Genomic DNA, 5,498 nt, shown 5'->3' with positions numbered 1-5,498 from the left:
TGGGCAATCCTACTTCCGTAGTGATACTGCCTCGGAAACCCAAGGAGGGGTCGCTATGAGTCAGGGCTGACTTGACGGCACATAACAACAACAACAACCTAATTATCAGTGAGAAAATTTGGACATTTTGCCAGTGTGGGACTAGCCAGGTGAGGTTTCAAACTGACTTTGCACCATGATATATATGGCTGGGACTCCTGTTTCACATTCACTTTTAAATTAAGATTCAAATTACATTTTTAAGCTAGAGAAAGAAGAGAGAGAGAGAGAGAGAGAGAGGCTTTAGACTGACATATTTAGAATAATAAATCTATTTTTTCCACCCTGTATTCAGATTATCTGATATGCATGGGATTATTTTGCTTCTTGGAAGAAGTATAGCCAGAATGTTCCTTAGAAGCAAGAATGGCCAGATTTTGTCTCACGTACTTTGGCCATATTGTCAGAAGGGACAAAGGAGCTCTGGTGGTGGTACAGTATTTAAGGCATTTGACCAGAAGGTTGTCAGTTCAAACCCACTAGCTGCTGCACTCTGTGAAAGGAAGATAAAGCAACCTACAGAGACTTACCACCTTGAAAACCCAATGGGGGTCTCTATGAGTTGGAATTGACTTGATGGCAGTGTTTTTTTTTTTTTTTGTGTGTGTGGGGTGTGTGGTGGTGGTGGCTGTGGTGGTGGTGGTAGTGGTGCAAATGGTTAAGCATTCAAATACTAATAAAGTGGTTGGAGATTTATTTGCATGCACCTAGAGGCAGTTTGGAAGAAAGGTCTGGTGATCTGCTAACAAAAAGTTACACCCAAGATCACTCTATGGAGTTCAATTTAGCTCTATAACACATGGGGTTGCCATGAATCACAATCCATTCAAAGGCAACTGGTACACACAAATTTCTATCTACCTCCTACATCCCACCAAACAATAAACAAAAGAGGCAAACAACAAGAACAGCACCAATAAATAGAGGAAAAGAAAAGAAAATGTATTTAATCTATGTGTGAAAATCATACAACCTACAATGTTTACCAGTAGATGTCTTAGTATGATATCCACTATGACAGATATAACTCTCCCGGAAGTGAAGAACAAATAGTCACATTGGAAGTGATTCATGTTTACATTACATATGGAGTGATTCATTATATGATATCTACAATGATTCAGAGGAAGAAAATAAAACTTTTATCAGGTATAGTCATTAATTAACTAGATTTCACCACTGTCTGAACCAGTTCCTGAGAGTGAATAAAATGCTTTTAGAAGGTACAATTACTTCTGAATGAATACTTCTGTGTATGACAACAGAGGATGTCACCCAATGTCAGAGGATGATCACCAACATCTATATTTGGAATTGGGTCTGTTCTAATCCATCTTCCTAGAATCAGACCTGAGACTCTGAGATTTGCATGCAGGAAGTATGGTATGCTCTCAGGAGCAACATCTGTAAGGTGTGAGGTATGCTGGAATGGACAGAGGAGAAGGTGAACCATGAAGCAGTTGCCAATGAGGACTCAGCTGACCCCAATGGTAGCTTTGAAGCTGAGGTGGACTATCAGAGTTGCCCTGAATTGAAAGAGGCTAGGGTGCTAGGTGAGGGTGCTAGGAGGAGTACTGGGTTCCATGCCTTCATATCACCATACTTTAAATCTCTCCAAAACACCTTCCACTTTTGGACATTGTTCTTATCTGTCTATCATCTATCTCTGTTTTTATCTCCTCAACCAGTCTTTCTCCATGACAGCAGAAACTTGACATCTTGTTCTGTATTATCAATTGTAACTCCTAGCACAGTGCCTAACCCATAGTAAGTACTCAAGAAATCGTTTTTAAAGTGACTGGTTCCTACCTTCAAAGAGCTAGCAAATGTGGTTTTGTATCAAAGATCATATAAATGGAAAGTTAAATGCACTTGGCAAAAAAAAAGTGGAAAAGATACTAAAAGGGAATATGTCCTTAAATGCTTGTTGTTGTTGTTATGTACCGTCAAGTTGGACCCCACTCATAGCGACCCCTCCATGGGTTTCCAAGGCAGTATCACTACGGAAGTAGATTGCTCCATCTTCCTTCTGAGGAGGACCTGGTGGGTTTGAAGGGCCAGCCTTCTGGTTAGCAGTCAAGTGCCTTAGGTGAAGTAAATGATTGTATTTTGTAATTTTTGTGAGAAACCTACTCCCTTCTTCCTTTGCTAAACCAAACATCCCCAAGAAACCCACTCCCCCCTTCTTTTTCCTGAGAGCTCTGCTAATCTTCCTTTCCCTGAGAGCCCTGTTAATAGTAATTCCCAGAGTTAGGACCCCATATCCTGCCAACAGAAATTCTCAGAATTGAGGACCCTCACTCCGGATTGTGTGTTTCTGTTCTGAAAATAAGCTGACCACCAATCTTTCTTAAAATAGTAAGCTGACCATTAATCTTCCCTAAACAATAACCTGGTAATTTATCTCGCTTCTAATACGCTTGCTTGCCTGCTTGCAGTCCTAAGCTATATAAACCTGCCTGAAATCAGGCTTGGGGCCGCATTTGGGGAACGCTTAGTTCCCTGCAGCCCCGCTATAGCTGAATAAAGACTCTTCCAAATTCTGGACATTATAATGGTCATCAATTTCTTCTGAACCCATGACATTTTGGGGGCTCACCCAGGATGATCACTGTGTCCTAGGGCCTCCTCTGGCTGCTCCTGGGAAGGAAGGACCTCTAGGGGAGGCGCCACCTGAGATGTTCCAGGGCCCTGGACTCCTAACTTCCTGGTTGAGAAGCCTCTCGAGGACGCCTTCGCAACGAATTCGGCTTGAGTCACCTGGTTCCTCTGGAGGTAAGCCCGTAAGCCTGTAAGGCCGGTCTCTCTGTTGATTGGGAGAGGGGATCGGACGCAATCTCAAAACCTCCCCAATCTTTTCTCACCAGGATGCTGGATTGAGAAAACCTGTCCAGAGAAAACTTGTTTTCCTGAAGCCTGGTCTGGTAAAATGCTGGTGAACTGCCCTTGTTTTATTAGAATTCCTGTCCTGTCCTCTCGAGATTGCCCGGTATTTCTGGAACCTAACACGTGTTCGCTGTTTTGTTATGTCATCTTCTCAGTGGTTTTGTCATCTGGTCCTCTTTTCTCTTTATTTGCCTCTAATTAACCTTCTAACTTAGAGACTTGTGACCGTTGACCTGACTGACTGGACAGCTGGACAGAAATTTCTCTTAGGTTATGTTATCTACTTATATGTTTCCTTTTTACAGGACTGTGCTATTACTCACAGTAAATGAGTTTTAATTCTGAAATATCGTATTGGATTGAAAGGCTTGAGCATTTCGTCCAAAGTCTCTTAGAAGATCTTGTTTGTTTTTATCCAAAACCTTGGGATTTTTATGGTTTAAATGAATGGATCATTGATTTGACCACTCAAAGGACCCTACAAGAATCTGCATCCTGGGAAGTGAAATTTTACTTATTTTCATTATTATTCTTACTACAGTAAATATCTAATCTTGCTCTCGAATTCAGGATTAAAATTCTAGGATAAATAAATTAGCATTTTAAGATTTTTGGGTTAATATGTATTTTAATGTATAAATGACTGTGTCTGACTAACTGAAACCCTAAAGGAGTAGGAAGCTGGGAACAAGATCAAAGGATTACTCTTAAGTTAAGGACTTTTTATTGACTGATTTATATTGGCTCAATTATAATTTTAAGCAGTTTAAGAAAATGACTGCAGATACATTATTACCATTTTGTGAAAAATATGGGGAAGTCATGTGTAAAGGAAAAGGCCCCTCTCCAATATATGTTAAATAATTAAAACTAGCATACAGGGGGGATTATGGTATTAAATTCAACCCCAGGCACCTCGGGACTTTTTATAAGTTGGAATAATTTTAATGAAAGGCTAATCAATACTCTAACATTAGAAATTTACATTGTTTTCAGTTTTTTTTTTTTTTTTTTTTTTTCTGTTACTGGTGTGGATAAAAATGTCTGGGCCTTTAGTTTACCCTTACTCTTGACTTCTATCATCTCACTATTTTTGGATTGATTATGATATATAAAATTGTTAAATTAAGTGGTGTCATGCATTTTTAAAACTCTGGATTCATTTTACTAAATTCTTACTCTAAAGTTATCAAATTGCATTTTTTACCAGTAATGCTTGATAGTTCCTGTTTAACCACTTGCTTATTTCTTAAAAATGGATGAGCTAATTTTATGGGGAAATATTTTTATCTTTGTAAATTATTATTGAAACTACATAGACCAATTGAAATTATTTTTTTTTACATGTAAAATTTAGTAACACTGATTATATCTTTAGAGTGATATTTGGTTAAACTTGGTCCAAATCCCCTTAATTCTGGTCTTGCTTCTGCTAACAAGGAGGTTGAAATTTTAATACTTAATAAATAACTTTAATTAAGATCACCTCCACAGCTGAGACATTGCTATTTTGGTCTGGTTTTACTTGATTTGTTTGTGTGTAAAAAGTGTGTGTACATGGCACTGGTGCAACAATTTCAAGTGAATGTAAGTGTGATGAAGTGAATGTAGGGATGGTTGAGTGAATATAGGTGTGGTTGGGTGAATACAGGTGTGATTAGAAATTAAGTAACCAAGATTTTTTTTTACCAGAATGGGACTCCTTAAATATATTCTGGAAAACTGAATTTTCAGAAGTTAAGGAAGAGAAGTTATGTCCTTCCTTAAATCCATTTTTAAGTCGGGCAAAACTTTTTTAAAAAAATTTGTTTTGAAATCAGACTGTTTCAGCTGCAACCATGCATACCAGCACTTGTTCTCCTCTTCCTTTTGACCCTTTCCCTCCCTCAGGAAAGCAAGTTAACTGTTTGTCATCCACTGTGCCTCCTTTATCACCTATATAAACTATGGTGCAAAAGGCAAGGGCCATGGATGAGAACATTCCATTAGAATTAAAACATGTTTTTCCCTTAACAAAATACATAAATCAGAAGACTAATCAACTGATGTGAGAACATAAAGCATTTTCTTTTAAAACTCTTAAATATTTGAAACAAGCTGCTGTTACCTATGGGCCAACAGCACCATTTGTAAAAACCTTCATAAATACCATTACTCAAGAAGTTTTATGTCCTTATAATTGGTATATGTTGGCTAAAACTGCATTAGAAAAAGGAGATAATTAATCCAGAAGCTAGGGTTTTTTGTTACACCCAACCAAAAGCCCAAGATCATATACATAGAATGGAACGGTGATCAAGGTGAAAAGATGAACCTACAATGTTTTTAAAGGATTATGTGTTTTGGATTATCTGTTTATCTGAATGTATTCCATACTGTCTTGAGCCAATTAAGAAAATTGTAATTATTAAAGTAAAGCATTTTGGGTGGTGAACACACATTAAATGACTTAGTATACTTTAAACTACTGAATGAACCCAATTTAAGAACTAAGTTGAAAGTTTTAGAGTGGTCTGAAAAGCAAGATGGAAAGTAAAATAACTAATAATATATATATATATATATATATATAT

This window comes from Orycteropus afer, unplaced genomic scaffold (assembly GCF_000298275.1).
Source record: "Orycteropus afer afer isolate SDZICR_OR568_19922 unplaced genomic scaffold, OryAfe1.0 scaffold00270, whole genome shotgun sequence".
Taxonomy (NCBI): domain Eukaryota; kingdom Metazoa; phylum Chordata; class Mammalia; order Tubulidentata; family Orycteropodidae; genus Orycteropus; species Orycteropus afer.
The sequence above is the reverse complement of the archived record's forward strand: the minus strand, read 5'-3'. Positions refer to the sequence as shown.